General features: G+C 46.0%; 1 long non-coding RNA gene across 1 annotated transcript in view; it reads right to left on the reverse strand.

The window, feature by feature from the left end:
- Positions 1–964: 964 nt before the first annotated feature.
- LOC120322749 overlaps positions 965–16,914 on the reverse strand; it is a 49,243-nt gene continuing 33,293 nt past the window's right edge. The window contains exon 2 of the long non-coding RNA XR_005562637.1: positions 965–1,160. This is a non-coding gene — a long non-coding RNA (uncharacterized LOC120322749). The remainder of the gene's footprint in view (positions 1,161–16,914) is intronic.

The raw sequence follows: 16,914 nt of genomic DNA on the forward strand, positions 1-16,914 counted from the left end.
CTTGACAAGTTGGATTTTCCCTCTGCCCCAAACCACTTCCCTTTTGTACTTTAAGCTGAGGTAGATCTTTAACCAGAGTCAGAAGAACTTTTCTGTCCATTCTTGCCTGCAGTGGCTCTTCGGATTGCCTGGTGTAACTGGTGTTACACCCAGACTTCTTCCTTAGAAAATGAGGTGATCCAAGAACCTCATCATGGGTGGAGGACTCAGAGCAGTGATGCTCAGACTGCAGTCAGGGACTGCCCAGTTTGTACTGACCAATTCCAGAGCTGCCAGAGGGCCAAAGAGTACTGAGGCAACACCTTGAACAGGAACTGCCTGTGTGCTTCCCCACACCCAGCAAAGGCAGAGCTTCAGAGAAACCTGTGAGAAGCTCCAATCAAGTTCTGTGGAACAATGTCCAGGAAGATCTACTCCAGCTGCAGGAATAAATTTCAGTGGGGGTCTGGTATCCCATCAGCCCTTTTGAAAACCCCAAGTGCACAGAGAAACCACATCCTAGTGCTGCCATGTTTCTGCTCATCTCAGTCTTCTTGAAGTTCACACCTTCTGTACCAAATTTAACCAATCTCTCCTATGCACGGGTCAAAACACCTCCTTGAAGCTTTCTGTACCTGCAGCCTGCACAGAATCCTCAAAATTAGTCACCAGAGTAATGCTGAAAGGATCTTCACCTCTCACATTCCAGAACTTCCCTGAATCTCAGCCGTGACCAGAGCTGACCTCTGCTGTGCAGCAAATATTTATCAGTCACCTCTCAGAGAAGACATAATTCACCCTATTTCCTCCCACAGCCAGAGTGTCCCATCCTTGTGCAGCCCTGAACATGACAGCTGGCTTTTATTACACATCAGCTCACACAGGCACTGGAAGCTCCTGGGGAAAGAGGGGCTGTGGGAAGGTAGGATGGAGGGCCAAGTCTCAGGGGGATCACCACACATTTTTTAATGTTATTCAGGACAGGTCACTTTGTAACTCACTTCTTTATTAGTAAAATATTGTATTTGTTCAAGCAAAGAGATCAGAGGTTCGACAGATAATAAATTTGCTGAGAAACTGATCTTTAAAGAGATGTAACTGAATGGCAGATGAACCTGGCAGGTAGTTGTTGCTGTAGCAAAGAGGGTGAGGAGCTGGCAGGTTGGTGCTAGGACAATAATCTAAAAAAAAAAAAAAGAGTTCAAGATACTGAATTTCAGTTAAAATTGTTAAAATCAAAGGCCTTGTTTTGGCAAGGAAGAAATGCATCCCTTCAACATTTTCAGAAAGAAACATCTTGACTTTTTAGTTTGCAGCGAGTTTTTTCCTCACATTAAAAGTCACCTAAATTCAGAGGAAAAGCAGGAGTTAAACAACCCCAAATCAAAACAGAATGTTTCATTTTGGATCTAACTGACATTTCAGGCTGACCCAAAATGAAAGTCTCGCGGTTTCGATTTTACTGAAAAAAAACAGAAAACAAAAATACGTCTCAAACTGACACTTTCCCCTCACACATCCCACCTTGGAACCCGTCTTCAATCTCTGCACTAACAGAAAACACCAGTTCTCACACGTTATTGTTTGATTTCTGGCACCAACCAACAGCCCCAGCTGTTTGTGCCCCCCTACCAGGTGTGTGTAAAGTGTCTCCCACGGGGGGATTCGCTGCCACATCCTGTCTCTGCTTTTCCCAAATCCTCAGAAAACGAGCACGACACGATGGGGGAGCCTCTCCTGCCCCAGGCCCCCGTGGGTTCCCCTGCAGGTGGCACTGCGGGAGCATCTGAGACCCCCACGAGCCGAGAGGAGCCTCCACATCCTCCTCTCCCTCTGCCTCATCCCGGCACTCACATCATTGCCTTGCCCTACTTTCTATTTAGTTTTTTTATTTTTTTTTTCTTCCCTCCCAGAGAAATTATTTATCATAGGGATTGCCAGCGCCTAATAAACATCCCTCCAAGAATAAATTTGTTTATCTAAGGTATTTTATTATGCTGCCTCAGATAAAAGAGAGGGGGGAAAAAAATCCTCCCCAGAATATTTTTGCCTGTGCAAACAGTGGAAGAGCAGTGTCCTTGAGCACGATTTTCAAAGGGAAGGTTTGTCAGAAGCCATTTCAGCTGTTAAGGAATGAGTTATCTTCCAAATGAACAAAGAGAGGTGGCGGCACAGGCCCTGGCAACTGATCCAGTGTGACAGAGACAGATTTAGGAACCTCAAAGCATTTTGTTCCAGGGGCTGCACTGGCTGTCCTCCTGTTTCACCTTCTGTTTTCATCCAGACTGGGTGGCAGGGGAGGAAGATGGAAGCATTTTAAATTCAGGTTGCACAGGTTCGAGTAGCAACACAAGACAGCGGGTCATGGAAAATCAGGACTTCTGTCACTCAATCCCACGGTGGTTCCTGCCTCTGCTCATCCCCCTCCTTTTGCTGGAGCAGGAGCCTGTGTCTCTCTGCTGATGAGCAACACAGGAGCTCAGGGATCCGCTGCACCAGTCAGGCTCCCCACGCCACAAAGCCATCGAGTCACACCAGCTGGGTCCCTGGCAAGAGCAGCCCTGGGCTGTGCAGGGAGATAATGCACTGAAAGGAATGCTTATTAGAAGCAGGAAGCCTGACAGTAGGATTTCTCATCCCAAATACAAGGTTTGCAGCAGTATAAATAATGCATGGCAATTGCCAGCATCCTGAAAATTAGTTAAGTAGGTTAGGGGGGAGAAAAAAGAAGAAGAAAAATATATTCACACTGCAATGCTCTCCATTCAAAAGGAGTTAGCTGCTTGTAAGGGGCTTCTAAGTATGGAAAGAGGGGCAGTGATTAAAACCTCATTTTTGTTGCATGAGACTGTGCCAGCAAGAGATAGAATGTTTTCCAAGTTGTTGGACCCAACCCTTCAGCTTCCTGCCCAAACTGCAGAGTGTTGCTCTGTCTGGAACATGTATGGCAAAGCTGTACCTTGGGTTGGAGCAGGTCACCCAAAGGTGTGTCTGGCTCTCCCTCCAACAAGACACCTGGAAAACTGCTGCCCACAGCTCCCAGGGCTCCAGAGCCGGCTCAGGGAGTGCTGGCCTGTTTCCCAGAGGATCCACTCAGCTTTGAGAGCTCAAAGCACTCACAAGCCACAGTCAGGCAGCAGGAGGTGGCATTCCAAAGCTCTGGAAAGCCTTCACTGAATTGGTGCTTTCAGCCTCCATCACTCTGAAGATTTGCCAGAGCCCTTGGCACCCCAAGGAGGGCGAGTCCTCAGCTGCTCCTCTCACCCACAGCACCTGGTGACTCCTGCCCCAAGCCAGCACTGCTCCCCACAGCAGACACCCAGGGCAGTGCCCCTGCTGGGCTGGGCAGCCCCAGGTGAAGCAGGACCCGGTGGGCACAGAGGAGCAGAGCTGGCAGCAGCAGCCTCACCATGGCAATGCAAAGGACAGGCACGACACACACCAAATCCTCCCCATCTTCAGTGTTTCCAGTCGATTCCATCACAGTTTTGGGTGACAGAATTTGCCATTGAAGTGTTCAGTGCCCCAAAGTGTTGCTACTGAGAACATCCTTTCTGCGTGTTTTAACCCAGCCTAAGCAAAAACAACGAGGATGGAGCCTTTTGGGTTCCTCATCTTCATCCAAGAGCAATCTGAGCACTGCAGGGCCCATCAGAGGCCAGCAGCTCCCTCTGAATGCTCAAAAGCACTTTCATTCCCAGCAGCAATTCAAGCAATGAGCCTTCCCCTTCAGATCCATCCAAATTCCAGCTCCCACTGCACTCCCCCTCCTGTGGCTCCAATCTTCTCCCTAATCTAATCATAATTCCACCAGCAATAAAACACAGCCATGCTGGCAGAATGCTTTCTTGCTAAAATGACTCTGTGCACATCAGCAACGACCTCTGTGAAACTGTTACAGTTAAATAAATATCCTAAAAAAATAAATCTGAAAAACCTGCATCTTTTTTCCATTTCATTTGGATCACCATGGCTAACTTCCAGCTCCTCTAAGTGCACAGGCCTTTAGAAAATACCAGATATCATGAAAAAATGGTCCCCGAGGAAAACTAAGCACTAAGCCAGTGATTGTCTCAAATAATCACCATATGCATGAAAACATACATCTTTCTGCATATGGCACCGAACCCTTCACTCCTGCTGGACCACACATTTGTCTTCCCAGAAGTTTTCCAGGAATGAACTCCCATCCCAACATGCAGGATACCACTGTCTGCTCCACCAGGCAAGAACATGCCTTCAGCACAGGGGCTGGTAGATCTGTCAGCATTACAGGAATTAAAAGCTCCAACTCCATCACAGCTGGGTTCTCCAGAGACTGGAACTCCTTAGAGCATGGGAAGCAATTTGACTCAGAAAATACAGAAACATCCCCATCTGGCTTCCTGTCTATCCTGACCCAAACTTTGGATGCCATTCAAAAACACATCAGGGATCCAGAAAACTGCTGGAGCTGCCTCTTTCACATTGAAACAAAGCATCCTTTCAAAACATGGCACTTCCCGTTTTATCGTGTTACTTCCAGAGGATAAAGTTGCAGGAAAAACAAAGGGGACCCAGGGAGCTTTTTTTTTTTTTTTTTTTTTTTTTTTTTTAATGAGAAACCCGTGGTTTTCCTCTTCAAAGCCTGAAGGATTCAGCATGAGAAAGGAGGGAAGATGTGTCACACCGTGAACCCACTGCAGAGTGTCCTCCCAATTTGGGTTGTGACCACTTGGCTTTTGCCCTAGGAAGGTGTTCACAAGGTCCAAACCCTTTTTGCAGTCAGATTAAAGGTATTTTGGTTGGGAAACTCTGTTCGGCTGGGTCACATTCTCTGTGCAGATAACCCCTTCAGGCTGTACTTTGCTTCAAGATCAAGGAGATCTTTAGGAACACTGCACAAAAACAGAGCAAAGCCCCTGCAGGTTTTGCTTCCAACCAGAAGGGTGTGAAAGACTTATGGAATAGGGGAAGCACCTGATTCCAGAGATAGGTAAGGGGTACAAACCACCTTTTATGTGTTTTTTAAGGCTAACTAGACCCTGGTGTTAACATAAGATAAACATTAATGCATGTGATCAACAGAACCACCCAAGTCCATCAGCCACACCAAGAACACCGGCGTGAGACACCACAGGGTTGGTACAAACCAGCAGCAAAAGTACTAACCAGAACACCAAAAAATCTAAGTTAGGGGCTAAAGGGAAGCCCCTATTTTAGCTTTTCAACTGAATCAAGCCCCATAAGACCAGGCAAAGGCATGTCCTAAGTGCATTTACTAACTTCCCTAGATACTCAGACTAGTCCTGAACAGGCTGCACTTCATGTCCCTCAAGTTCCGTTTCATACGGCTCACAGCACCAGGCAGAGCACCTCAGATCAAATCAAATCCTCACACAGTGCTTCGCAGTCTTCTGTCCCAGGGGGGTCTGCTGGGACGGGGGACCTCGCCTGTGTCTCATTTTTGGGTGGCACTCAGCACAATGGAGCCTTTGTCCAAAATGGAGCTTTTCTGGGGAGGAAAGCACCTGGATTGCATCTCAGTTCCTGGTTGTGTCAAGCCTCCCAAGAGACTGAGAGTAATTGTATGTCAGTGCTGCTTCTCTGTAAGACAGCAATAATAATTCCTGCCATGTCCTTGGACCACTTCTGTTAAGACTGAGCTGTGCATGGCAAAGAGCACCTCTCACAATGGGTGGGAGATAAAGCATCTGGAATAATTCACCTTCCCCACTTCTCTGCTGAGATGCTTTTAAGATAAAACTGAATCACAACAGCATAACAGAGTTCATTTTCCACTTAGAAGTCTCTCATCACAGCACAGTAAAGCTTTGTAATGAATGTGCTTCCTATGCTATTTTATGAAGACAGCGTTCAGGGAAATGCCTATCTAATAAATACACGTTAAAATGACATTTATATGTTACTTTGTGACAAGTTCAAAAACAGAGATTCTAGCTGTGGAACCAGACACGTTTCAGAGCACAGAATACATTTAAGGGAGTTGTAATCACAAGAAAAATTTGTGGGATTTGGAACAGAATACGGATTACCTTCTACAGGCAAAGAAGAACCAAAACCAGCTTAGTTTGACTGTGCTCCCCATTGCCAAACAGGCACTGGGGGCTGAGCAGGCTCTTATGGTTTTTTCTCCTATTTGCTTAGGGAGCCTGGTTTGAATTTTTAATTTCCAAGAGATCAAGTGCAGATTTTTTTGCTTAAGCAGAACAAATAAAACAGTAATATGAAAATTGCTCGGTTAATAGAGCCTCCCAGTCAGCAGAGGTGTAGGATTGCTCCTCACTTGTTGCAGACTGGTTGCCTTACGTGCCCCTCCAGTGCTGTGTATTGAGTACAGTAATTACAGCACTTCCTTCCCATCTGGGATTCAGTCCAAAGGCATTTTACCAAGTAACAATGCTTTCTCTATTCACCCTCTTCAGAACAGAATAGCATTGTTTAGTTTAAGTGGGCTTCCAGCCAGAAGAAGGTCAATCATAACAAAGCACTGACATTAAGATAAAGGCTAAAACTATGCTTTATGAAAAGTATCCAACCCTTGACAGTTGGCACTTGAGTGACAAGTCTGCACTGGGGGTGTTCCATGCACTTAGCTGTTGTAATTCGGGTAGTGTTCGGTTTCACATTTATGTTTATTTATTGCAAACCACTGAATCACCCTCCAGGTTTTCTCAATTTTCTCTTAAGGAAAATACAATGTTCTATTGCAATTAAGTAAACAAAGTTGGTTTTAACATACACTTTAAAAAAACATTGATTTTTTTAAGCCTGACAGTGGCTCAGCTTGTTTACAGTTGGCGGTCTCAGGCATTTCCCTGTGGTTCTCTACAGAGCAATTCTGCTGTAGAGAATAGCTGGCATTGGCTGCTCTCCTTTTTTGGTGGTGTGGGCAAGGAAAGCTACCCCTAATAAAGCTGTAAGGGTGGGAATATCTTTCCAGCTATCGCACCCCTACAGATTAATACAGCTTCTTTCATTTCTCCTTTTCTTCTCTAAAACAGCCCCCCTTAACGCTTGATCCAAACCAGCCTCGTGTCTCCTCCTGTGCTCCAATTCACTCTGCTCTCCTATCAGTTCTCCAGCACGTCTCTGATATCTGGCTAGTATCCTCCAGAGCACTTGTTTGAAGTTCTGCTGTGTCTTATCTTTCAGAGTCTCTATAACTGAGCATTTTTTTGCTCTTCCAGTGCAGGATTAGATAACCCTTCTTAGTTCATTCTCCATCCACTCTAACATACTGGGCTTCCAAAAGTGAGGAGGACAGTAACAAGTTTAAACCCCTAGATCAGAGCTGGGGAGATTAATTTTCTCTAGAGTTTCTTGTTTAACCTTAGGTGTGTCACTTGACAACAGCACGGCTTCCATTCCCACCTAGAAAAGAGGACAATCCTTTATTTATTCTAACCTTTTTTTTTCTTCTTTTTAAGAAGGCAGGGGTTATACAAAGCCCAGCACAGTGGAGCCCTGGGTGATCTGGGGTGTCCAGCTGCTGGTGTAATAAAACTAACACAGAACACTTGCAGGGCATCCTCCCACTGCTGCTATGGAGCAGTTATGCCTTCTGATAAACAGCCCTGCAGACAGACGGAGCCTGTGTCAAGCCAGAATGTTCACAAAGAACACTTTCACTGCTTACCACGTTGTCACTACCCTGCTACTGCCAAAGGGGCTTATACGAAGAAAGAGAACATATTTTTGAAAGATGAGAAGGAGATTTAGTGATGCACAATGTACTGGCCAAATACTTAATATATATCTCTGTGAAAAATTCCTCCACTGCCTCTCGTATAACCCACATTAAATACTCCCTATACACTACCCTGTCTAATGTTTTTCCCTCTGCAGCCAGTAAAGGAAGAACTAACACCTCAATAACACAGTCAAAGTTACAGTAAAACCCAGATTGCTGGAAAGTTTAGGGGGCAACTCCTCCTGATGTCAGCTGCCTTGTCCCCAAGAGCTGCAGCTAAGGAAGAAACTGGTAACAGCCCCCAGGAGTGCCCTGGACTGTCACTTCAAGGGCATCCCTCCTGCCCCCAGGCAGCTCTCTGTTTAAATATTTCAGGATCTAGTACTCAAACCAAAGGTGTTAAAGAGAGAGGTATTGCTTCTTGTTATGACAAGAGAAGAGAAAACAAACAAACTTCCAGGCACGGAGTCTGTTCAGACCTGCCAGATAAAGATGTTTTTGTGAGCCTGTCAGATTTGGGTAAGTGCTGTCAGCTGATTTAACACAGGAAGGAAGGTTTCCCCACAAACCTTACAGCTCTTATATCCCTAAACCACTGCAGTTCGTTTTTAATAATTTATTCCTCCCCCTTCCTGGAAATCTAGAAATACACTAAAATATTCATTTGAAGTATGTTATGTTGAGGAACGGGGGAAGAGAGGAGAGGAGGATGAGCACATGTGCACTGGGGACATCAGACAATGCCGGGAACTGCAGCCTGGGGAGAACTGCACTCTTCTGTCTTGCACTGCTCTCTCATCAGCCAGGGCTTGATCAGCAACAGCCCCAGCACAGCCAGCTGCTGCTCACTGTGCCCTGCTCACTCCCAAGCAGACACAATCCTCCCCACAGAAGTCATGCTCATGCCAACCAACAGCTACACACAACCCAGAGAAATTAAATCATCCTTCATCCTGCACAGGGACCCTTCCAGAGGCCGGGCAGGAGGGTGTTAATGAGGTTGTCCGTGGTGCCTGGGTAATTGCAGCTCGTGGCACACTGTGTGTTGTCTGCTGGCTTCAGTCTCCAAGCGAGTTAAACTGGTTTCATTTGTCAGAACTAAAATTAACTCACACGAGCTCTCAATGTTATCTTAATTTGCTAAATTCTACAGTTCAACCTAGATTATCCAAACTTCAATTATCCAAAACTCCTTGGTATTCAAAACAGGGTCAAGTCTCTTGACATCCATTAAGTACATTGAAAATTCCCTCAGTTATCAGAGACCTCATTTATATGAACATATTCCATGTCCCCAGTGGTTTTTATATAATTGAGGCTGAATGTCAGCAAGGTTTTGATTTCAGGATATTTTGACTGATAATTGAAATTTCCAGAGATAGCAATTATTTCACTATATTATTTTTGGCTGCCTTTCTCCCCCTCCCTTTTTTTTTTTTTTTTTTTTTTTTTTTTTTGTCCTGAGACATCCATTTTATTAAACACTCAAATTCTGACTCAAAACTCCTCCTGACACCCCACCAGGCACTCCCAGACCTTCACCACCACCTGAATACATCACACTGCACTGCAGGAGCTCCTCGAGGCCCTGAGTGGGCTGGGAGTGAAGCACAGGGGAAGAGGGTGCCTTGAGGGGCTCCTCGAGTGCTCCTCCACTGGGCAGGAGATGGGAGCTGGAACTGGGCTCAGATCAACCACAGAATTTACAGCCATGCTCAAGCTCAGCCTAACTAGCTGATGGTACCTTGAAACAGAAAATTTAGCTAAGCACAAGGGACATATTAAGGTCTCAGTTGTAGGTTTGATAAATGAACCTCAACCCCTGGAGTATCAGGCCTTGCCAAAGGCCACTCTAAATGTGGACAGAGACCACTTCTGAGTTTTCAATCAGTGAGACAAGCTTCACTGGACATGTAGAAAAATGTGTCCAAAGCAAAAAAAAGAAATTCAAATACTTACAGAATGTGAGGCTTACATAAATATTGCAAACCAACTACTATTAAAATTTACATTCCATGCTTATTTAATTAAAAGATGATACACTGCTATCAGCGTAGGTAATGCAAAGTGTACATTTTGCACAGAACTCAAATCTTTTCAGCTGTTTAAGCATCTCACTATTGCAAACACTTTGCATAATGTATGAACTGGAGACACTGATGTGGAGAGCACGTCCCTGGCAGGACTGGCCTGTGACTGTGGATTTTGGAGCCACAAGCAATGAGCAGAGCACCTCACCCCCTGAACTACCCCTGCTCCTCATGTGTGATGCCATCAGGCCTGGTCAGCATGAGGACACTGCTGGGGAGGGTTCTGGGCAGGGTTAGGAACAGCAGCTCTTCAGCAGCTCCTCACCTGCATCCCTAGGAAGGAATGGGTGCTGGATGGACCGACCAGAGTTAGAAAGGTGCTCCCTCTCAAACTGGCTCATGATTATGCAGGCACATGTCTTCCTTCATAACTTATCAACCAGTGTTTTTAGGACCCTAAAGCTCTCAACACACCCACTGTACCTCTCTGAGTGGACGGAGGGGCAGTCTGACATGGAACACAGGGTAATTCCAAAGGTCTCGCACATGGGATGATGCTGTCCTGTAACCATCCCAGGGATTAGGTTGTGACTCCAGGCATCGCACACAGAGCTTGAGAAGCCCACCAGGGACACCCCACATGTGAAGGGGTTGAGGAGGGTCACAACATTCCATGGGAGCCATAACAAAACACTTGAATACACTTCATTAACTGTTTATATAGGGCAGCGTAATCTAAAGCATTAGCAGATGATTAATGGCTGCACTAATAAATCCTCAAAGCTCCCAGACAGGTCACAAAGCAGAAGATTCAAGAGGTTGTTCATCAATATTCCTTTCCTCCTACCTGCAACACCTGCTCCTGATGCTTAGAGCACACACACTGCCTTCTCTGCAAACACCAGTAATACTGGTTAGTTGGTTATTACTCCTTCCACAACAGAACCTTTAGGAACAGGCCTAAGCATTTGGTGAGTGAAAGATTGCCCCAGCTATTGGGATGGAACTGTGCTCTGGAAACTGCTATTTTAGCACATTTGTGTGCTCTTTGTGTGTTAGCAGGAGCAACAGGGTTAAAACACAAGAGCTGGTAAGGGAAGGAACTAGTACACTGGCCTATCTTTTGGCTCACAGCAATTCCAGCTGATGTTAAGTCAGTGAGCAATGACAACCACAAAAATGTCCTCGTTAGCAGTGTCCTGGAAAAACGAATATTCTTTTTGCTTACAAAACATTTGGTTAAAAATGGGTGCCTTGTCTAAGCAAAGAGCCTCAGCATAGTAAATTTGTTTGCACTGTGGGAGGACAGCTCATCCTTCAGTATAAAAAAGAGAGAGAACAAAGTGTAACAATGAGAAAGGAAGAAATAAAAGTGGAATATTAACAGCAACAACAAAAAGAGGCAAGGAGGGTTGAAAAATATATCACGAGGGAGCCATGTCCAGGAAGTTTTGGGAAGGAGAAAGAGGGACTGACTGTGCTCTTGTAACAATCAGATCCCTCCTGATCACTGAATCAAACAGCATCAGAAAAGACAAAATATAATGCATCCTGTTTCCTGGGTTTAAAATAGAAAGCTGCCTTTGGGCACCGTCTGTAGATCTGTCTAATTATTGTCTTTTTATACTTTAAATAAAACCAAGATATATTAAGAAGTTGTAGAAGATCCATGAAAAGCCTCTCAGGGCTATACATGCAAATTTACTCCAGTAGTATTTCAGGAGAAGTGTGTGTGTTTTGATGTGATCCTGAGGAGTAAAACCTGACCTCTGGGAGGAGGACACACTGGAAATCAAGTACTTTTGAAGCTATAGCAAGTGGGAATCCACACATCTGCCTTCCCCTTGTACCCAAAGTCACAACCTCCCAAAAAGAGAAGTTTCCTAAATTTGCACATTTCAGACAGCACCAGACAACCATTACTCGCGGCAGAAAATACCCTTTGGGATTATTTTCAAGGCGTGGCGTGAGGAGGGGAATCCCAGTCCCTCCCTTTGAACTGGAAAACCCCCTTGCACTGGACAGCACTTTAAATGGAGAACTGCAGACACAGAGCCAGGCGGGTGGCTCTGGTTTGGATACGAACCACGGGATGCTTCCCCCTCCCTCAGGGCAGTGCTAAAGCTCCAACACCCATCCCGCTCCCAGGCTCTGTCCGCCGGCAGGGAGGGAGCAGCGCCCCGGGTACCACCGGCAGGAACCGCATCAACCGCAGAGCGAGTTCTGGTCTCGTTAAGCCGCTGAGCTCTGAGTGTTCCCTTTAGTGTGGCGATAACAAGGCTGAGCCATAAAGCTCTTAGTGGGGAGAGAACGAGCAGCCAAGATCTCCGGTGGAGGGGGACACGCGGTTTGTTTTCTTTACACGGATGACTCTGGACGTGCCAGCACAGAAATAAATCAAATTCCGTGTGCTGGGTAACACCCCGGCTATGGGACAGACCAGCAAAACCTGGGAATTCAGCATTAAAGAGACGCTGATAAGTAACTCAGGCCAAGAAGTTGACCTGTCAAAGCTGATAAGGACTATCCTCTAGATATTAACCAACCAACAAAATAAACCACACTATTTACAGACTCAGATGTTTTTAAATTGAGTCAATATGTTGTAAGTATCTGCAGAAATCAGTTATTTTTTTTCCTGTTTTGGTTCTGCATGAGTAGTCCCCTAATGCAAACAGGAGCAGTAAATACACCCAACCCAGTGCTCTGCCCCCACCCACAAAACTGCCACTCTGTCCACCCAAAACACTCTCATCATTCAAATCAGGAGACTGGTTAAGACCCTCTCACCAGGGATTTAGACCTGGAATGAGGGTGGTGTGACCAAGTTCAGTGCTTCAGTACCCACAGTGGTGTCTCTGCCTTTGGGCAATCCACATCACTTCTCTGACCCTCGGCCCCTCCTGGCTCCCAAAGATCCACTTCCACTTTTCCTTTGCCTCCAGACAATGCTGGAGCAGGTTGTTCATCAGGATTCAGATCCTTCTACTAGTCTCATCAATGTAAACTGCTTTTCATGTTTTGAGCTCAGGACTCACTGATTGGCAAGTCCCATTATAGATCAAAGGGGATGTTCATCTGCAACCCAATTTAAAGTAATGGAAAGTTCTTCAAGCATCTACAGATGAAAGAGTCCAGACTTTAATCACTTAGATAGCTCTCTCACCCCTCCACTTTCAACCAGCCCGCTTCAACCCAAGGCAACTACTCCCAGACAGTTGTAGATCAGTGGTTCATTTCTCACCACTGCACATTTGTGCTCTTTCTCCAAAAGGTAGTTTCAGGTCTAACAGTCTGTTTATGACCATGTCCTGCACCCTCAGAGCGGCCTCAAACAAAGTTAAAAAAGGACAATTTCCATAGTGGTTTTTTGTTCTGATCACATGCAACAGAAACTAAATTTAACAAGGAAAAAGCCCTCCCAGAAAAGGTAGAGTTCTGGCTGCCAGCTCCTAATTCTTAAAAACCATGCAGTTAGTGTGTCTCCTGCACAACTGGATCCAGAACACCGTGTGCATGGAAAGACTGAGCCCACCCTCAGCCTGCTGCTGGTGAGGGGACAGCGCGGGCTGAGCTGGCACCGTGCAAAGCAGATCTCACAAATACTCCCCTTGGCAAAGACCCTTCTCTTCTGCACAGTGGACATCTGAGATGCTCAATCCTGCTTCAAATTCCCCCTGCAGATGGAGCAAGGAAAAAGATCTTTAAGAGTGGAGCTTTTAGCATTTGGAATCAGCTCCAGGTAGTCTGCATTTTGGGTCATTATTTTAACATTTTGTTATGTTGTCACAAACAGCAGCATCAGTTGCTGATTTGCAGATAACTTCTGGTCACAGAAGCCAAAGCCTTCTCTCTCCAATATCATTGGGTTCTCCCTTTTAAGTTAAGAGAAAGTCTTTTTGTTTGGTTGGTTTTGTTTAATCACTGTGAAACATTATTTTGAAGACAAAATGACACCACTTAAATTACACCACTTCTGACCCACCAGCTTTCTGTTCAGTGCAGTTCCACAGCAGTGCACGTCTCCTCTGTATGTCTGCCTCTGCAGAAAACAGAAGTCCACAGAACAAAATGGTGGGAATGCCTTCAGATCTACATGACCCCTGTTCTCCTGCAGACAGCAGAGCTCTCACCATGTCTATGACCTACTGCTTTCTTGAACCTGCTTCCCAGAAGTTGAAGCTCTGCAATACCGGACAGTGAGCCTTATAAAATCACTATTTACATCCTTAGAGGTCAGGGACAAAGGAACTGAGAGTTGAGGTCAATAACTACATCTGTCCTCACAGACAACATCTGCAGAATATTATTCATGCAGACAGTGTGAGGTGCTCGGTGGGAAACTGGAGTTCACACAGTGGGGGACTTGGGTGAAGAAAAATAGGTCTCCCAGTATAGGCTTACTCACAGACATGCTTCTGCCTGATGCTTTTCCAGACTTTATAAGAAAAAAAGGAGGGTTTACAGCTCCCTGCCAAGGCAGCTGCCTATTTTGCCCATGCCTAGTGCTGCCTGTGAATGGCAGGGACAGACTAAAAGGAGCAAAACGGGAAAACATCAGGTAGGTCACCAAAGCCAGGCTCTTGTTGCAAAAAAAGTGCTTTAAAGTTTTCATGAGTCTCCAAAGACTAGCAAATCTGGGGAGTGCTCCAATGGTGGAACAAGGCTTGGGGATGTCAGCACTGCCCGCCAGTGGACCAAGAATTTGGTTGCTTTGCAAATCAACAGGATGAAAACACTCAGAAAGGTCAAGTGCCTTCCTCTTGTTTGTCAAGTGCCACGAGATCTTTGGCTGAAAGCAAAGGGTGAGATGCAAAGAATAGAAATAGCAGAGAATAAATGAGGATTTTCTGAACTTTTTTTTAAGTGGAATGGGGGCTCACAACCCCCTTCAGAACCCCATCCCTGCTGCCACCCTGGGGGCTGTAGGCACTTGTCTGGGAGAGCAGCAGCTGGTGTCGGACTGGCTAAGCTTGAATTATCACAGTCTGAGCAGCAGCTTAGGCGGGATAAGGGCTCAAAGCCCTGTTTGACTCTCAGTCCTGACGTGGGGCTGCATCTCTCCAAACATCTTGTTGGCCCAGCAGGTACCTTGGCTTCACAGAGCCGGGGATTAAACCCTGCCCAGCCCACTCAGCTACCTGGGAGAGACTTAAATCTCTGAGAGAAGTGGCTGAGCACTCGAGCGACCGCAGGACAAGCCTGTGAGCTCGGGCTCTGCAAGAGGAGCTTTCAGCCACCATCCACACGTGGATGAGGGTTTCTGTGCAGCAGCAGGCAGGCTCCAGCTCCATCCTACTGCAGCCAGCTGGGGGAGGAAACCAATCCCCTCCATCTTTAACAAGCACGAAGTGTCAAACTAACTGACAGTCTGTCCCCTTCCTAATTCCCCCCGAAACTAGAAAAACAAGGAAAACCACCGATCCAAACGCTGCAGCAGCTCCAAGCCACTTCTTTCACACGCCAGGAGTTGAGCAGGAGGATGACAGCTCTGCAAACCACCCCACAGTGACTTCTTCAGCTGCACCAACGAGTAGATTTTCAGGTGTTTCAGCTACTTCTTCACACTCACTCCTGCTCTGCTCAAACACCACTTAGCAAGCTGTGCCAGTCTCCTGCTCATCCAAGACTTCCCAGAACCCTGGCTCCACACTCACTGAGTTTGGTGCAGAGGCAAACATGTGGTGACCCAAGTTCTGGACCCTGCACTCTGCAGGAGTTCACTGCCAACCCTTCCAGAAATACGAGTGTCTGGTGGGCACTGCTCTCAGGGTGCAAACCCTGCACTAATCAGGCACTGGGCTAAAGCTCAGGGGACCTGCCCACTGCAGGGCACTGCGGGTTTGGGAATGAGGACTGCAGCAGAGAGTGAAGAGGGGGGAAGAGAGGAGGAGAAATTAAGATCTTGGGCATTAAGATCTGACTAACTGAATGAGACAAGATTATTAAAAAAGCGGGGATGGGAAGCAGGGGAGGCAAGCAATTTTCCCTGACCTGCCCCCTCCTGCCATTAATATTTAAATTGAAATGATGAATTACTGAAATAGCCACGGTCAAGGCCTCCGTATCCTCCCCCGTAGTAAGCACCATGATGCACTGTCATGTGCAAACAGCTCCTTCATGAGACACCAAAAGGCTCTTAATAATGGATATTATACTTCTGCAATGATCACAGTGGAAAGCACCCAAAATTACCAGCTTTCTTTGCAGAGTAATTTGTTATTTTAATGCTGTCAACCTGCAGAAATAGATTTATTGTTATTAATAATAGTGATTTGCCACATTTTGCTAGTTAAATTACAGTGCTGTATAGTTAGTTCCACAATAAAGGACTGGAAGTGTGCCAGGAGATTGCTCATAGCTCAGTGTAACAGCAGTTGGCACTGTTCCCATTAAGGCATTAAAATTTGAGTCAGAAACATAACAGATGCAAAACAAAACATGAGGTCGCTCGCGGGGATTATATAAAAACAATTAAAACAAATTAATTACCAGTTATGTTAGTGTTTCTCGGTGTACATGTAGAATGATTACAAATCCACGCAGAGGTCTTTTTAAAGACCATAAAAGTCAATAAGGATCCCTGAGGGACTATGAGGGAACTTTTGGTTTCCAGCACAACGGTGGGTTTAGGGAGACAAAATACAGGGATGCACAGGGTGCAGGACAGGCCCAGCTTCCCAGGAGCAGAAGCAGCTTCAGAGGAAACCCAGATATGAGGGTTACTGGCGGAAAGAGGGGAAAACAAGTCCCTTGGTGCTGCAGAGGGCTGTGAGCTCTTTGGGGCAACTCTGCCAAAGCACCTCAACCCCAGCTCAGTAAAGCTGAACTGGAGCCAGTGAGATAAACCTGAGTCAAGGGGACGTTCCAGAGCTCACAGCAGGATAGACTTCTCATACATGAGCAGTTTCTTGGAAGAGGCTGCATCAATTTTCGCCCCATTTTCATCTAAGCAGCCTGAAGGTTTCTGGTCCTTGCAGAAAACTCCCTGAAAAGCCTCTATGGGGAATCCCTATGGGGAGTCCATCTGTAAGTAGATTCCTTCAAGGAACCGGGACTTTCTGGAAACAAATGTACAGTGTCTGCAGCTTTCAACAAATCAAAGTTCCCAGAACTGGAAAAAACCTTCTAAGGCAGCATATGAGGTGTTACCTTTCTGTTTGATTGTTGTTTCTAGATTTATACTACCAGGGAAAAGAAAAACTGCCTTGG

Source organism: Pipra filicauda, unplaced genomic scaffold, assembly GCF_003945595.2.
Source record: "Pipra filicauda isolate LSUMZ 115617 unplaced genomic scaffold, ASM394559v2 scaffold14_size4853619_pilon, whole genome shotgun sequence".
In the NCBI taxonomy this organism is placed as follows: Eukaryota; Metazoa; Chordata; class Aves; order Passeriformes; family Pipridae; genus Pipra; species Pipra filicauda.